The following is an 18,815-nucleotide window of genomic DNA, read 5'->3' on the forward strand; positions in this document are numbered from 1 at the left end:
CTGACTGGGAGCACTGATGAGGAAATCGCATACAGTAATCCCTCCTTATCTATAGGGAATATATTTCAAGACACCCAGTGGATGTCTGAAACTGTGGATAGTACCAAACCTGATTGCCACCAATCATAACACATTTCTGTATTCCACTCACAACTTTAATGTCTTTTCCATCTTAACTAAGCACTTATCATATATGATGGCTGTAATTTTTGCCATGTGAGATGCAACGACAAAACTAACAAATTTTTTTCCTTCTTTACAATTTCACAGATAGATGATTTGTTTTTACTATAGATCTCAGCAACCTCAGCATATGATTTTTTCTTTCCTTATTAAGTTGAAAACTTTCACCTTTTCACTTAAAGAAAGCACTTTACAACTTCTCTGTGGCATATCCAAATTGCCAGCCCCAGTGCTGTTGGACTTTGAGGTCATTATTAAGTATTAATAAAATAAGAGTTACTTGAACACAAGCACAGTGATACTGTGACAGTTGATCTGACAACCAGTATGGCTACTAAGTGACTAACGAGCAGGTAGTATATATATTATGGATACCCTGGGTAAAGGGATGATTCATGTTCCAGATGGGACAGAGTGGGACAGCATGAGATTTCATCATGCTACTCAGAACAGTACACAATTTAGGCCAGGTGCGGTGGCACATGCCTTTAATCCCAGCACTTTGGGAGGCTGAAGTAGGTAGATCACCCGATTTCAGGAGTTCAAGACGAGCCTGACCAACATGTCAAAACTGCATCTCTACTAAAAATACAAATTAGCTGGGCGTGGTGGCTTATGCCTGTAGTCCCAGCTACTCGGGAGGCTGAGGCAGGAGAATCACATGAACCTGGGAGGTGGAGGTTGCAGTGAGCTGATATTGCATCACTGCACTCCAGCCTGGGCAACAGAGCAAGGTGCCATCTCGAACAAAACAGTGCGCAATTTAAAACCTTTGAATTATTTCTGGAATTTTTTCATTTAATATTTTTGTACCACGGGTGACCATGGCTAGCTCAAACTACAAAAAGTAAAACTGCAGATAAAGGAAGACTACTTTTGACGCCTTGGGGCCATGGAGAACAAAAGAAAGCTTAGTGGTTTGTGGTAGCACCAGAGAATTGACAGTGCTGCCGATGGAGGCTGGCATAGCTCAACAGAATTGGGAGAAAGCACTTAGCTCATGACCTGTTCTTTGGGAGGGGAAGAGAAGCCTCTGGCTTCTCAGGGGCCTACTAGAGGGACTGGTATCTGTCTTGCCTGACTCACAGCACTGACAGAGAAATGGCGTAGTTTGAAACAAGAGAGCTCAGCAGCTTGTTGCAGCACTGGAGAATCTGCAATACCACAAACGGACACTAGAGGGAGGGGAAGATTAGGAGCTCTTGAAAAACCAGTAAAGCCCTCTAATTTGGAAATCACACGCATAAGCCCAGAGAAGATATATCCCTGGAAAAGGTTTGAGGGACCTCCAGAATCTCCAGCCGGGTCCACTGGTGAAAGCCTTCCTTTGTACCATGTCAGTCGATAAAGACTGAGAGAAGTAGATGTTTCTTTAAATGTACAAAATACAACAAAAATAACAAGACACAAAGTAAACCAGGGAAACGTGGCATAATCAAAGGATGAAAATAAATCTACAGAAACAGACCCTAAAGAAGCAGAGATCTATGCATTACCTGACAAAGTATTTGAAATAATTGCCTTAAGGGATCTCAAGGCACTACAAGAGAACACAGATAAACAACTAAATGAAATCAGGAAAACAATACGTGAGCAAAATGAGAATATCAACAAAGAGATGGAAACTAGAAAAGAACCAAACAGATATTCTGGAGCTAAAGAACCACAATAAGTGAATTGAAAAACTTACTAGAGGGGTTCAGCAGTAGACTTGATCAAACAGAAAAAAGGGTCAGAAAACTTAAACACAAATCATTTGAAATTATTAAGTCAGAGAAACAAAAAGAAAAAAGAATGAAGGAAAGTCAAGAAAGCCTAAGACACTTGTGGAACAACATCAAATGGAACAATACACACATTTTGGGAGTCCTAGAATAAGAGAGAAAGGGGAAGAGAACTTATTTGAAGAAATAATGGTGAAAACTTCCCAAATATTAGGAAGGAATTGGATATCCTAATTTCAGAAGCTCAGCAGACTCCAAAGAATGAACCCAAAGAGGCCTACAACAACATACACAAAAATCGAATTGTCAGAAGTTAAAGACATAATCTTGAAAGCAGCAGGAAAAAAGTGACTTTTCATGTACAAGGAAGGTTCCAGAAGATTATCAGTGGATTTCTCAGCAGAAATATTACAGGCCAGAAAGGAGTGGGATGATACATTCAAAGAGCCAGGGAGGAAACAAAACAAAACAAAAAACCCTTCCAATCAAGAATACTGCATCTGGGCTAAATCATCCTTCAAAAAATGAAGAAAAAAAGACATTCCCAGATAAACAAAAGCTGAAGGAGTTCATCACCACTAGACCTGCCTTACAAGAATTGCTAAAGGGAGTCCTTCAAGTTGAAATGAAAGAATATTAGCAACATGAAAGCATGCAAAAATATAAAGCCTTCTGGTAAATGTAAATACACAGACAAACACAAAATCTTATAATACTGTGTTGTGTAGTACAATTGTCCCTCGGTATCCAGAGAGGATTGGTTCCAGGACTTCCCACACATACCAAAATCTATAGATGCTCCAGTCCCACAGTAAACTGTATGGAACTTACAGATACAAACGTTCAATCTTTGGGTTCTACATCCTGCAAATACTATATTTTTGATCCATGATTTAGTTGAATCCATGGATACAGAACCCATAGATATAGAGGGCTGAGTGTACATAAATCACTTTTTAATTCTGGTATAGAACTTAAAAGATAAAAGTGTAAAAATAACTATTAAACTGTGTTGATAGATACAAAATAGAAAAGGATGTAATTTGTGATATTGATAACATAAACTGGGGAGGGAAATGTAAATGAGTAGAGTTTTAGTATGTGATTGAAGTTATCTTGTTAGGTTGTTATAACTCTAAGATGTTTAATGTAATGCCCATGGTAACAACAAGAAAATACCTGTAGCAGATGCACAATGGAAAATGAGAAGGAAAGCATGTCACTATGAAAAAAATCAATGAAACCCAAAGGAAGGGAATAAGAGAAAATCTGAACAGAATAACTACTAGGTATATGGAAAACAACAAAATGGCAATAGTAAGTCCTTCTCTATCGGTAATTACTTTAGGTGAACATGAATTAAACACCCCATTCAAAAGACGTGGAGTAGCAAAATAGATCAGAAAACAAGATCCAACTATATTCTAGCTACAAGAGACTCACTTGAGATACATAGGCTGAAAATGAAAAGATGGAAAAATGGCAACCAAAATAGAGCAGGCATAGCCATACTTATATCAAACTATCAAAAGAGACAAAGAAAAAGATTATATAATAATAAGAGTGTCAATTCAGGGAGATACAACAATTACAATAATATATGCACTTAACAGAGCATCCAAATATATGAAGCAGATACCAATAGAATTGAAGGGAGAAAGAGACAGTAACACAATAATAATAGATTTCACCACCCCACTTTTAATAACATATTGATTAACCAGACTGAAGACCAATAAAAAAATAGAACTTGAATAATGCTGTGGACCAATTGGACCTAATAGACATATAGAGAACATTCTACCCAATAACAGCAGAATATACACTCTTCTCAAGCACATATAGAACATTCTGTAGGAAAGACCACATGTTAGGCTGCAGAACAAGTCTTAACAAATTTAAGAAGACTGAAATCATAGTAACTATTTTTTCTGACCACAAGGGAATAGAAATCAGTAACAAAAAGAAAATTGGAAAATTCACAAATATGTGGAAATTAACCCACTCTTAAACAACCAGTGAGTCAAAGAACAAATTACAAGAAACACAGAAAATAACTTGAGACAAATGAAAATGAAAACCCAACATATCACAACCTATGGGATGCAGCAAAAGCAGTTCTAAGCAGGAAGTTTATAGTGGTAAATGCCTACATTAAAAAAGAAGAAAGTGTACATGCTTTTGAAGGAAGAAAAAAAAAAGAAAATAAGAAGGATCTCAAATCAGAAACCTAACTTTACACCTCAAGCTACTAGAAAAAGAACAAACTAAACCTAAAGTTAGAAGGGAGAGACTAATAAAGATTAGAACAGAAATAAATAAAATAGAGAATAGAAGAAAAAACTAAGAGTTGGGTTTTTGTAAAGATCAGCAAAATTGACAATTCCTTAGACTAAGAAAAAAAAAGAGAAGACTTAATAGCAAAAATCAGGAATCAAAGAATAGAAGTTAAAACTGATGCCACAAAAATTAAAAAGATTGAGACTACTATGAACAATTATATACCAACAAATTGAATAACCTAGAATAAATAAATATCTAAAAATATACAGCCTACACGACTGAATAATGAAGAAATAAAAACATCTGAACAGACCTACAACTAGTAAAGAGATTGAATTGGTTATTCAGAACCTTCCAACAAAGAAAAAAACCAGGACCAGATGGCTTCACTGGAGAATTCTATCAAACATTTAAAGAAGAATTAACACCAGTCTTTCTTAAAGTCTTCCAAAATATTGAAGAAGAGGGGACATTTCCAAACTCATTTTGTGAGCAAGCATTACCCTGACACGAAAATCAGGTAATGAAACTACAAGAAAACAGATTAATATCCTTCGTGAATCATGATGGAAGGATTCTCAGCAAAAAGGGAATTCAACAATACGTTAAAAGATATGTATAAACACCATGACTGAATGAAAATTATTCCTTGAATACAAGGATGGCTCAACATACAAAAATCACTATAATGCACCACATTAATAAAATGATGAACAAAAACCACATGGATCATCTTAATGCAGAAATAGCATATGACAAAACTCAACACTCACTTATGGTAAAACATTAAACAAATTAGGAATAGAAGGAAATGACCTCAATGTAGTAAAGTAGTAAAGGCCATATTTGAAAAATCCATAGCTAACATCATACTCAGTGGTGAAAAAGGGAATGTTTTCCCTCTGAGATCAGGAACAAGGCAAGGATATCTTCATCCTCTCTTACCACTTGTATTTAATATAGTATCAGAAGTCCTTGTCAGAGGAATTGGGCAAGAAAAAGAAATAAAGGTCAACAGATGCTCCAAATTCTTTCCATCCAAATTGGAAAGGAAGGAATAAAATTGTCTCTGTTCACAGATGACATGATTTTATATGTTAATAATCCTAAAAGATTTCACACAAAAAAATTGTTAGAACTAATAAACTAATTCAACAAAGTTGCAGTATACAAAATCAACACACAAAACCAGTTGCATTTCTATACATTAATAAGAACAACCCAAAAAGGAAGTTTAAAAACAATCCTGCTTACAATAGCACCAAAAAGATAAAATATTTAGGAATAAGCAACTAAGGAGGTGAAAGATTTGCACAGTGAAAGCTATACATTGCTAAAAGAAATTAAATAAGACATAAATAAATAAAAAGATATCCCATGTTCATAGATGGGTATGGTTTTTTTGGGGTTTGTTTGTTTATTTTTGTTTTGAGATGGAGTTTCGCTCTTGTTGCCCAGGCTGGCATGCGATGGCACGATCTCGGCTCACTTTAACCTCCGCCTCCTGGATTCAAGCGATTCTCCTGCCTCAGCCTCCCGAGTAGCTGGGATTACAGGTGCACGCCACCATGCCCAGATGATTTTGTATTTTTAGTAGAGACGGGCTTTCTCCGTGTTGGTCATGCTGGTCTCAAACTCCTGACCTCAGGTGATCCACTTGCCTTGGCCTCCCAAAGTTCTGGGATTCCAGATGTAAGCCACTGCACCCTGCCTATACTTAGTATTTTAAATGCCCATACTACCCAAAGCAATCTTCAGGTTCCAGTGTTATTTCTATCAAAATGTCAGTGGCGTTTGGTTTTTCTTTTATTTTTTACAGAAATAGAAAAAGAATCCTTTAATGTATATAGAATCTCAAAGTACCCCAAGTAACCAAAACAGTTTTGAGAAAGAAAAACAAGGTGGAAGCCTCATACTTCCTTTTTTCAAAGCATATTACAAAGCCACAGTAATCAAAACAGTGTGGTACTGGCATAAAGGCAGACATATTGACCAATAAAACAGAATAGAGAGCCCAGAAGTAAGGCTTCACATGGAAGATCAAATGGTCTTTGACAAGGGTATCCTGTCTACAAGATTGGGAAAAGATTGTCTCTTCAATAATTGGTGTTGGGAAAACTGGATATACACATTGAGAAAACAAATTTGAACCCTTACCTTTCATTATATATAAAAACTAACTCAAAATAGATTAAAGACCTAAACGTAAGACCTGAAACTATAGGAGAAAAGTGTCATGGCATTGGACTTGGCAATGATCTTGGATATGACACCAAAAGCACAGGCAAGAAAAGCAAGAATAGACAAATAGGACTGCATGAAATTTTTAAGTGTCTGTGCAACAAAGGAAGCAATCAACAGATTAAAAAGCAGCCTATGTAATGGGAGAAAATATTTTCAAACCTTAAATCTGGATAAGTGATTAATATCCAGAATATACAGAGAATTCCTGCAACTCAACAACAGCAAAATAATCCAGTTTAAAAATAGGTCAAAGACTTGAATAGACATTTCTCCAAAGAATATATACAAATGACCAACAAGCATATGAAAAGATGCCCAACATCACCAGTTATCAGGGACATGATAATCAGAACCATAATAGGATACCAGTTCACACCTATTAGAATGGCCACTATCAAAAGAAGAAAGAGAAAATGACAAATATTGATGAGGATGTGGAGTACTTGGAACCCTTGTACACTGTTGCTAGGAATGTTAAACTAGTGCAATCACTATGGAAAACAGTATGGAGTTTCCTTAAAAAATTAAAAATAGAATTACCAGATGATCCAGCAATCCCATATTTGTGTATATTTCCAAATAATTGGGAACAAAATCTCTAAGAGATATTTGCACACCCATGTTCATTGAGCATTATTTACAAGAGCCAAGAGGTGGAAGTAACCTATGTGTCCATCAGCGGATGAATGAATAAAGAAAATATGGTATATATGCACATTGGAAGATTATTCCACCTTAGAAAAGAAGGAAGTCCTGTCATATGCTACAGTGTGGATGAAACTTAAGGACATTATGCAAAGTGAAGTAAACTAGTGACAGAAGGCAAATACTGCATGATTACTTACACTTATGTGTGGTATCTAAAGTAGTCAAACTTGTAGAAACAGAAGCTAAGGGCAGGTGCAGTGGCTCACACCTGTAATCCCAGCACATTGGGAGGCCGAGGCAGGCGGATCACCGGAGGTCAGGAGTTTGAGACCAGCCTGGCCAACATGGCAAAACTCCATCTCTACTAAAAATACAAAAATTAGATGGGTGTGGTGGCGGGTGCCTGTAATCCTGGCTACCCAGGAGGCTGAGGCAGGAGAATCGCTTGAACCTGGGAAGCGGAGGTTGCACTGAGCTGAGATCGTGCCATTGCACTCCAGCCTGGGTGACAGAGCAAGATTATGTCTCAAAAAAAAAAAAAAAAAAAGAAAGAAAAGAAAAGCAGAAAGTAGACTAGTGGTTACCTTGGGATGGGAGGAAGAGGGAAATGGGAGTTGTTGTTCAATGGGTATAGAGTTTTGGTTTTGCAAGATATGAAAGTTTTAGAGATCTGTTGCATATAAGGACATATAGTTAACACTACTGTACTGTATAGTTAAAAATGGTTAAAATGGTAAATTGTATGTTAATGTGTTTTTCACCACAATTTAAAACTGGTCTATGAGCTTTTCTGTGCATTTTCAGGAAAGTGTAAACTAACAACATCAGTTAGACATCCATTAGGTTATGGTGAGCTTTAGGAGGTTGCTGATGGGAACATAAATAGGCATAACCACTTTGCAGAACAATTTGGTCTTCCTGGAATTTGGGATTCCTTGTTAGTCTCTCGATGAGTGCTCTGTTTACTGTAGCCTCCAATAATTATGGGAAGATCAAGAGGTAGTGTTGATTGAGGTTGCCAGTAAATTGTATTCTGGGCCTTAGAGGACTCCCATATTTCCTGGAGGTTGATAGCCATTTCGGGCTGGCTTCTCCTTCCAGGCCTCCTTCCTCCTTCCTCCTTCCTGTTGGAGTCAGGACATTTCTGTTATCTCTTGCCTAAAGACAGTGGATAAGAAGAAAGAGTGTATAAGGCCTTGGCAGCTGGCTGTCAGGTTGCCCCCGTTCCTTGAATTCATCCCCAAAGTAACTCTTATCTTTTATAGTAGTCCTCTCTTGGCAAGCTTTTAGGGCTGTGGTATTTTCCTTCAAAAAGATCCCACCTACCTACCATCAAGCTTTTCTCAGAATTCATGGGTCACCAAAAGCCCCCATTTTACAGTATTATATATTTAATTGTAAAAACTCTTCCATCATTGACATGATTGTATATTTAGAAAACCCCATTGTCTCAGCCCAAAATCTCTTTAAGCTGATAAGCAACTTCAGCAAAGTCTCAGGATACAAAATCAGTGTGCAAAAATCACAAGCATTCCTATACACCAATAACAGACAGAGAGCCAAATCATGAGTGAACTCCCACTCACAATTGCTACAAAGAGAATAAAATACCTAGGAATACAACTTACAAAGGATGTGAAGGACCTCTTAAAGGAGAACTACAAACCACTGCTCAAGGAAATAAAAGAAGACACAAACAAACGGAAGAACATTCCATGCTCATGGATAGGAAGAATCAATATCATCAAAATGGCCATACTGCCCAAGTTAATTTATAGATTCAATGCCATCCCCATCAAGCTACCAATGACTTTCTTCACAGAATTGGAAAAAACTACTTTGAAGTTCATGTGGAACCAAAAAAGAGCCCACATTGCCGAGACAATCCTAAGCAAAAAGAACAAAGCTGGAGGCATCATGCTACCTGACTTCAAACTATACTACAAGTCTGCAGTAACCAAAACAGCATGATACTGGTACCAAAACAGAGATATAGACCAATGGAACAGAACAGAGGCCTCAGAAATAACACCACACATCTACAACCATCCAATCTTTGACAAACCTGACAACAGCAAGAAATGGGGAAAGGATTCCCTATTTAATAAATGGTGCTGGGAAAACTGGCTAGCCATATGTAGAAAGCTGAAACTGGATCCCTTCCTTACACCTTATATGAAAATTAATTCAAGATGGATTAAAGACTTAAATGTTAGACCTAAAACCATAAAAACCCTAGAAGAAAATCTAGGCAATACCATTCAGGACCTAGTCATGGACAAGGACTTCATGACTAAAACACCAAAAGCAATGGCAACAAAAGCCAAAATAGACAAATGGGATCTAATTAAACTAAAGAGCTTCTGCACAGCAAAAGAAACTACCATGAACAGGCAACCTACAGAATGGGAGAAAATTTTTGCAATCTAGCCATCTGACAAAGGGCTAATATCCAGAATCTACAAAGAACTTAAACAAATTTGCAAGAAGAAAACAAACAACCCCATCAAAAAGTGGGCAAAAAATATGAACAGACACTCTCAAAAGAAGACATTTATGCAGCCAATAGACACATGGAAAAATGCTCATCATCACTGGTCATGAGAGAAATGCAAATCAAAACCACAATGAGATACCATCTCACACCAGTTAGAATGGCGATCATTAAAAAGTCAGGAAACAACAGGTGCTGGAGAGGATGTGGAGAAATAGGAATGCTTTTGCACTGTTGATCGAGTGTAAACTAGTTCAACCATTGTGGAAGACAGTGTGGCGATTCCTCAAGCATCTAGAACTAGAAATACCATTTGATCCAGCTATCCCATTACTGGGTATATACCCAAAGGATTATAAATCATGCTTCTATAAAGATACATGCACACGTATGTTTATTGCGGCACTATTCACAATAGCAAAGACTTGGAATGAACCTAAATGTCCATCAATGATAGACTGGATTAAGAAAATGTGGCACAAATACACCATGGAATGCTATGCAGCCATAAAAAAGGATGAGTTCATGTCCTTTGCATGGACATGGATGTAGCTGGAAACCATCATTCTGAGCAAACTCTCACAAGGACAGAAAACCAAACACCACATGTTCTTACTCACAGGTAGGAATTGAACAATGAGAACACTTGGACACAGGGTGGGGAACATCACACCCCGGGGCCTGTTGCGGAGTGGGGGGCAAGGGGAGGGATAGCATTAGGATAAATACCCAATGTAAATGATGAGGTAATGGGTGCAGCAAACCAACATGGCACATGTATACCTATGTAACAAACCTGCACGTTGTGCATGTGTACCCTAGAACTTGAAGTATAATTTTTAAAAAAAAAGGTCAAAAAAAAATTCTTCCATCATTTCTAGGAGTTGGGAGTATAGCATGAATGCTAGGACATCCGTGTCCTTAGTTCATTGCTTGATGCAGTCTCTTAGGTTACATTTTCATCTTATTTTCTCTTGACTAGATTAAGAGAGTCACCATTCTTCATAGGTCTTGCCTTTGAGTCCTCAGGATGTGTAGCAGTTCTACACCAGAGCTACTCAAAAGTGTGGCCCTACCAATCAGCAGCATCAACATCCCTCGGGCAGAGACCAAGAAATATGACTTTAAAAACATCTGTCCAGACATACTCTCTGGAAGTTCAAGAAATGCTGCTCTACACTACTTCTTTAGAAGCAGTTCCCGTAACTGCATATCAATCCCTGGTAACAATCTGAATACTTTATGGTGACATGATAGAATTTTATTTACGGTTTTTATTTTTGTTGATGAATTCCTATAAATTGTTAATATTTTTGCTGTATTCTTGATAATAGTAAATTCTCATAAAGATAATTTTTTGCCAAGCTACCCATAGTGATCTATTATGTGTGAACAGTTTGTCTTTTCTCCTCAAATATTCACCTTTTCTAAATTGTTCTTCCTGTTCTCTACCACTTAAGTGGCAGATATCCTTTCAACATTTACCTTCCATAGTGCTTTATCATCGTTCTCTTACCACCAAGATGGTTTTAGATCTAAAATTAATTAATGTGTTTTTTGAGTCTATCATCTAAGTTGTTAACAAAAAGACACATTTAGCATGAGTTGTAAATATCTTAAATTTTTGGAATATATGAGCTTAGTGGGTGGACTGGTAGAGGAAGAGGTATGTGGGGATGTGTGTGAAGGTGTATACTTTGCACATAGCCTAGCAGAATATATTACATAGAGTTAGGGCGGGATGGATGTTTGTGCAATTGAAAGGTAGGCCTGAGAGTTGCCTGTGTGCATCACTCATGTAGCGTCTCAAATAGGCAGGCAGGTCTCCAGCCTGGCTCATCAATCTTCCTCCCTAAAAGATCTCTAAGCGCAACTTTTCTCTCATCTGAAAAGAGGAAATGAGAAGAGTCAGAGATTATTACTGGGGACTGAGTGGGTGGAAAGACTGTGGTGCTGGGGACATTTATCAAGTATTGCAGTTCATGGCTGCAGATTATATCTTCTGTTTAGGCTGGAAATGATCCAGGATAATTTTCCTGAAAAATTTAAAAATCTCATAAAGACAGGTAGTTCTTGGGTATACCAAAATTCGGGCAGGCCAACTGATAACCTTCCCAAGAACTTCAAGGTGCACGCAGCCTTCATGGCTCCTCTTTTGGTCTGAAGTTTGTCAGAGTGTGGAGATCCAAGTTCAAGTGGAGAGTTATGCAACACTTTCCAGATTGAATTACACTAAGCATTAGGTCTTGACTGGTTGCCAGAGCAGCACTTCCAAATAATTTCTGCACAAGAATTCAACTGCAGAAGGCTAGACGGTAACCATATACTGCTGGGAACATCCTTCCTGTGTGGTTGTATTGTAGCTTCCAAACCATCTGCCCCAAACCACAGAGCTACAGGATAAGCTGACGATGCTCAGAATGTTGCTCCTTCTAGATGGTTTGTAGCAAAGAATAGGATAGAATTTAAACATTCTGTCACTGAATTGTTGACTTTACTTGGTGGCAAGTGAAACTCTATTTAAAGCCCTATGACAACACCATTTATCAGGCCTCTAAAAATAATGCAAAAAGAAAGTAAGCTAATTTTCCCACTTTTTTTGTTCCTCTGGCGATCTGTGCATCTGAAATTATGAGATCAATTTCTATATTTTCTGAGACTTTTTGAATCTTTGGAAATGAACTTTAGACACTGAAGTGCTAAAAAATTAGAAAAAATAAATGCATAGATGCCTTCTAGAAGGAAAAAAAAAACACAGGAAAACAGCATAGCATTGTTTATATGGTGCTTAAGTTTGGGAGCTCTTGGCTGCTTCGACATTTGAAGTCATACTTGTGAAAGGAGAGGAATTAGAAACTTAGATTCATAGGTGGATGGGACTCTCCTGACTTTAAGCATATACTGGAAAGTAGTTTGCCTGTTATGCTGTGTTCTGATTTAATTGTTTCAATTTGTAAATCTTAAAAGTGGACAGAGAACTTCAGATATGTAGTAGAAAGTTATGTGGTATTATGATACCTATTTTAATTGTTATTATTAATGACAGCAAAAATTATAATGGCTGCAGCGTGGTTGACAGCTGTTTTGCAAAGGTTATCACGGTGTCAGAGATGTTACCTGATTTCATTAAACCGGCTTCTACTTGAGATAGAAGAATACACTTGGCAGAATTTATAATTCACTGGAGAACTGTGGACTTGAAAAGTTTTGTTCTCACACAAGCTTTTAAGAATCCAAGTTAAAATTTTATGAATGGTGAACACAAAAGCTTCTAAAAAGGCTCAAAAAGCATGTTACGCATCAAATTGCTTTTTAAATTCAATCTTCTGATAGGTATAAATGAACTCAGTCCAAGAGATTGAATTACCTTAAAAACTATATATAAGGGCTCAACACATTCAGAAAAGTACCTGGACAAATTTATCTGGTTGAATTATAAAATTCTTTAAAGAAAAGATTCTAAACATCATTCAGTAGAGCAAATTAGGAATGTATCGGATGTGTTGGTTTACAGGGAGCACTCTGCTAGCACAGGCATCTCATATTCTTAGTGAATTCAGTTAAGAATTTTACTGATTGTATCATAGCTTTGCTTTGACTAGGAATATCCTGAACTGCTAACTAAATTAATTCCAATTTTATCCTTGCTACTCCTGCCAGCTGGGATGCCAGCATGGACATCCTTCAGTGGACTTCGCTCTGTGCCAGGGAATTTGTTCATATTACTTTTGAAAAACAAGCATTCTTAACAACAACAACAACACCAAAAACCAATTATAAACTAGAGAATAAACCTCTTCCAAAGTGGCACAATCTGGCACAAAGGCAAGTTTTTAATCTATAAAAGTTGTTTCAGCCCTGGCACAGTGGCTCACTCCTGTAATCCCAGCAATTTGGGAGGCCAGGGTGGGAGGATTGCTTGAACCCAGGAGTTTGAGACCAGCCTGGGCAACATGGAGAAACCCCATATCTACAAAAAAAAAAAAAAAAAAACCCAAAAAAAGCCAGATGTGGTGGCAAGCACCTGTAATCCCAGCTACTAGGGAGGCTGAGGTGGGAGCATCGCTTGAGCCTGGGGAGGTTGAGGTTGCAGTGAGCCAAGACTGCACCACTGCACTCTAGCCTGGGTGACAGAGCAAGACCCTGTCTCAAAAAAGAAAGAAAGAGAAAAGAAGATTGTTTCAGCTGATACCATCCAGCAGAGTCTTTTAATTGTGGTCCAGGAGACTTTAAAAACCTCTGTGAACTGCTTGTCTTCTGTCCAAGGGTGAGAAAATGAAAAGCACAAATAATTCTATAGAAATACCCTGAAAAGAGACCAGTAGAATCAAATAATGGGAAGAGTGCAAAAAAAGATGTAAATAAAGGGGAAAAAATACTCCAGAGGGAAATAAATACTAAGCAATTTAAGACTGATTAAGGATGATTAGTTTTTAATGAGCTACTTTTGCTGTTTTGGAAATAAGAACCTGAGGCAGGAAGTAACTCCTTTATTATGAATATTTTCTTTTTCCTCCCTCCCTCCCTCCCTTCCTTCCTCCCCCTCCCCTCCCCTCCCCTCCCCTCCTCTCCCCTCCTCTCCTCTCCCCTTCTGTCCCCTTCCTTCCCCTCCTGTTTCCTCCCCTCCCCTCCCATCCCCTCCCCTCTCTCTTTTCTCTCGCTCTCTCTTTCCTTTCTTTTTTTGACAGGGTCTCGCTTTGTTGCCCAGGCCAGAGTGCAGTGGCATGATCTCAGCTCACCCCAACCTCCACCTCCTGGACTCAAGCCATCCTCCCACCTCAGCCTCCCGAGTGGCTGGGACTACAGGCGTGTGCCACCACACCCAGCTAATTTTTGTATTTTTTTGTAGAGGCAGGGTTTCACCATGTTGCCCAGGCTTATCTCAAACTCCTGGGCTCAAGCAGTCCACCCACCTTAACCTCCCAAAGTTCTGGGATTGCAGACATAAGCTACCACACCTAGCATGAATATTTTCATTTTCAGTATTTTACTAGTTAACATTGTATTTTAGTTTTTTAAAAGTTTTATTATAAAACACTTATGTCATGGAAAAACTGTGTGCCTGTTGCCCAGGTTTTATAGTGCTAAAATTTTATTTATATTTGATATTTTTAAGAAAAAGTTTCAATTAGAGCTGAAGCATCCTTCTCCTATTCCATTTCTTTATTCTCCCCGCTGGAGCAAGCACGCCCAAGAAGTGGGGTGTAGATTCTTCCTGCCATGTTTTAACACTTTTACTTCACATTTCGCTGTGCTTTAAAACTTTACATAAGGATGGTGTATTGTGGATATCTTTATGCAACTTGCTTTCTTCATTCATTCAACTTTTGAGATTTATGTATGCAGATAATGTAGGTCTAGTTTATTCATTTAAACTGCCATATAGCACTCCATTCTGTAAATAAATCATCATTTATTCATTTCTGTACAAATTCACAGCAAGATTGAATCTACCTTTTACAAACAGTCCTGTTTGTCTCCCTAACCTGTAAGAAGAAATGGTAGCACGTTGCTACCAGTTGTTCTCCAAAGTGTTTGTGCTTATTTATTTATGTTCCTATCAGAAACATCCTGGAGTTCTCTTTTCTCTGTAATCTAATGGATTTCCCACTACAATTTTTTTTTTTTTTTTTTTTTTTTTTTGAGACGGAGTCTTGCTCTGTCACCCTGGCTGGAATGCAGTGGCGTGATGTCAGCTCACTGCAATCTCCACCTCCTGGATTCAAGCAATTCTCCTGTCTCAGCCTCCTGAGTAGCTGGGACTACAGGTGCCCACCACCATGCCTGGCTAATTTTTGTATTTTTAGTAGAGATGGGGTTTCACCATATTGATCAGGCTGGTCTCGAACTCCTGACCTCAGGTGATCTGCCCTCCTTGGCCTCCCAAAGTGCTGGGATTACAGGCATGAGCCACCACACCCAGCCCTCCCACTACAAATTTGATGTTATAGTTTGTATTGAACAACAAACAACACATTGAAGTACTAAAGAATTAGAGTTGAAAGTAATTTCTGGACATCAGAAAATGGGGATAGGAATGCCCTTTCAAAAGCTACTATTTTGATTAACTTTGAATAACTATTTGACCATTTCAAGTAGTTACATCAAAGAAATAAACAGACAATCAACAGAGTGGGAGAAAATATTGCAAACTATGCATCTGACAAAGGACTAGTATTCAGAATCTACAAGGAACTCAAATCAAGAAAAAAGCAATCCCATCAAACAGTGGGCAAAGGATATGATAGATATTTCTCAAAAGAAGATGTACAAATGGCCAAGCATATGAAAAAATGCTCAACATCACGAATCATCAGGGAAATGCAAATTAAAACCACAATGAGATACCACCTTACTCCTGCAAGAATGGCCTTTTAGATGTCGGCATGGATGTGGGGAAAAGAGAACACTTATACCTGCTGGTGGGAATATAAATTAGTGCAACCTCTATGGAAAACAGTATGGAGATTCCTCAAAAAGCTAAAAGTAGATCTACTATTTGATCCAGCAATTACACTACTGGCTATCTACCCAAAGGAAAAGATGTCTTTATATAAAAAAAAAAAAACCACTTGCATATGTATTTTTATAGCAGCACAGTTAACAATTGCAAAGATGTGGAACCAACATAAGTGCCCATCCACCAATCAGTGGATAAAGAAAATATGGTATATATACACTACTCAGCCATTAAAAGGAACAAAATAATATCATTTGCAGCAACTTGAATGGAACTGGAGGCCATTATTTTAAGTGAAGTAACACAGGAATGGAAAATCACAAACTGTTATGTTCTCACTTATTAGTGGGAGCTCAGCTATGAGTACACAGAGACATACAACAAGCTTGTCGAACCTGTGGCCCATGGGCTACATGCAGCCCAGGACAGCTTTGAATGCTGCCCAACACAAATCTGTAAACTTCCTTAAAACATAGAGTTTTTTTGCGATTTTTTTTAAGCTCATCAACTATCGTTGGTATTAGTGTATTTAGTGTGTAACCCAAAACAATTCTTCTTTTTCCAAAAAGAAGGAAGCCAAAAAGATTGGACATCGCTGGCATACAGAGTGACATAATGGACTTCAGAGACTCAGAAGGGGGAGGAGAGTGGGATGGGGGGTAGTGAAGAAAACTACACATTAGGTGCAGTCTACTCGGGTGATGGATGCATTAAAATCTCAGAATTTACCACTATACAATTCATCCATGTAACAAAAAACTACTTTTACCCACAAGCTATTAAAATAAAAATTTTAAAGTAAATAGTCTAAACAAAAAATATAGTTGCATTTATTAATTTCATAAAAATGAAAACTAAATTTTTACAAAAAGAATATGCAGGCCCCTACAGTGATCTACAGAAGCCTTTCCGCCATCCTCCCCGGTTCACTGGGTGTGGCCACGTTGGTCCCCTTGCTATTTTCAGATGCTGAGGGCCTTTGCTTTTGCTTTTCATCTGTCTGCAATGCTTTCTTCCCAGATATATACGTGCTTGTTCATGTACTTCCTTCAGAGCTCTGCTCACATATCACCTTCTTGGTAAATTTCCGTCACTTCTGAGTATTCTTTACTTTTCAGCATGACACTCGGTATCATCTGGCATTATATTGTTCCTCTCCCTGATGAGACATTGTCATCTTTGCATCTGTGTCATGTACACCTCAAACAGAGCCTTGACTACAGTAGGGGATCAATAAATAGGTATTAAATGAACAAATAGGACAAAGATACACAAATATATAAACAAATTCTCTGAAGAGGAAATACAAGTGGGTAACAATTACTGTCTCACAAGTTATCAGGAAAATGCAAATTAAGACAAAGAAATAGCAATTTTTGTCCGTTAAATTTGCAAGAAATAGAAACAAATAATGATATAATTGGAAAGGGTGGAAAAGTAAATTGGTGTGGTCTTTTGCAAGGCATTTTTTTTTTTTTTTTTTTTTTTTTGAGACAGGTCTCGCTCTTGTCTCCCAGGCTGGAGTGCAGTGGTATGAACACAGCTCACTGCAGCCTTGACCTCTTGGGCTCAAGCAACCCTCCCACCTCTGCCCCCCCGAGCAGCTGCAACGCAGGCGTAAGCCACCACACCTGGCTAATTTTTGTATTTTTTGTAGAGTTGGGGTTTCTCCATGTTACCTGTGCTGGTCTTGAACTTCTGGGATCAAGCGATCTGCCTGCCTCAGCCTTTCAAAGTGCTGGGACTTCATGTGTGAGCCACCACCCCTGGCCTTGGAAGGCAATTCAGTATGCAAATACTCACACATGGGCACAGACAGGCATGGGCAAGGGTAGCACCACAGCCCTGTCTGAATAGTGAAAAACCAGAAACAGCCTCAGTGCCTACTGATAGTGGCATTGTTAAATTACAGAACATGTTTGTTTTAATAATAGGCAGCAAGTTTTTAAGAATGAGGAACAGCTACATGCTCTATACTGTGGTGCCATTTGTGTTTCACAAAACACAAGACTAAATTTCTATATTTACAATTACATATGAAAATACCTAGAATAGCCTCCACCCAGAACTTTCATTTTATTTATCATTCACTGGAGACAGATTTGTTGAGCACGTGCTGTGTGTGAGGAGTTATCCCTAAGTGCTAGGAATAGAGCGGTGGGCAAAGTAGGAGAAGCTGCCTGCCATTGTAGAGCTTCTGCCCTCAGAGGAGGAAGCGAACCATGAGTACTATAAGGGAATACTGTGTAGGTCAGGTGGTGAAAGGTACCAGGAAGAGAAGTAAAGCACGGGTAAGAGGGCACTTGAAGCTCGAGTGTCCAGTGGCGCTTTCTGCAGTCCCAGGCACATCCTGTAAGTGTGCACTGTTCGGTACTGTAGCCGCCAGCCACCTATAGCTGTTGAGCACTTGAACTGTGACTAGTGCAGTTGAGGAGCTGGATTTTTAATTTTATTTCATTTTAATTCATTTGCATTTAAATTGCCACACATGGTAGACAGTATAGTGACATGGGATGATCAGAGAAGACCTCACTTAACAAAGGGACATTTGAGCTGCAACCAGGGAGCTAATCATGTATTTCAGGCAGAGTGAACAGCAGGACTTTATTTGGGCAGTCAGAGGCAGAAAAGACAAAGGTAAGAGTGGAAGGAGATGAAGTCAGTGAAACAGACGGGGACCCACCATGGAAGGACTTGCTGGCTAGTGAAAGACATTGCTTATTCTCTACATGAGGTGAGAAGCCATTGCAAAGCTTTGAGCAGACAAGTGTTGTGATCG

General features: G+C 38.4%; 1 protein-coding gene across 13 annotated transcripts in view; it reads left to right on the forward strand.

Annotated features, from left to right (window-relative positions):
- Positions 1 to 18,815, forward strand: part of FANCC (FA complementation group C) — a 218,486-nt gene that overhangs the window by 148,035 nt on the left and 51,636 nt on the right. The window lies entirely within an intron of this gene.

This window comes from Pan paniscus, chromosome 11 (assembly GCF_029289425.2).
Source record: "Pan paniscus chromosome 11, NHGRI_mPanPan1-v2.0_pri, whole genome shotgun sequence".
Classification (NCBI taxonomy): domain Eukaryota; kingdom Metazoa; phylum Chordata; class Mammalia; order Primates; family Hominidae; genus Pan; species Pan paniscus.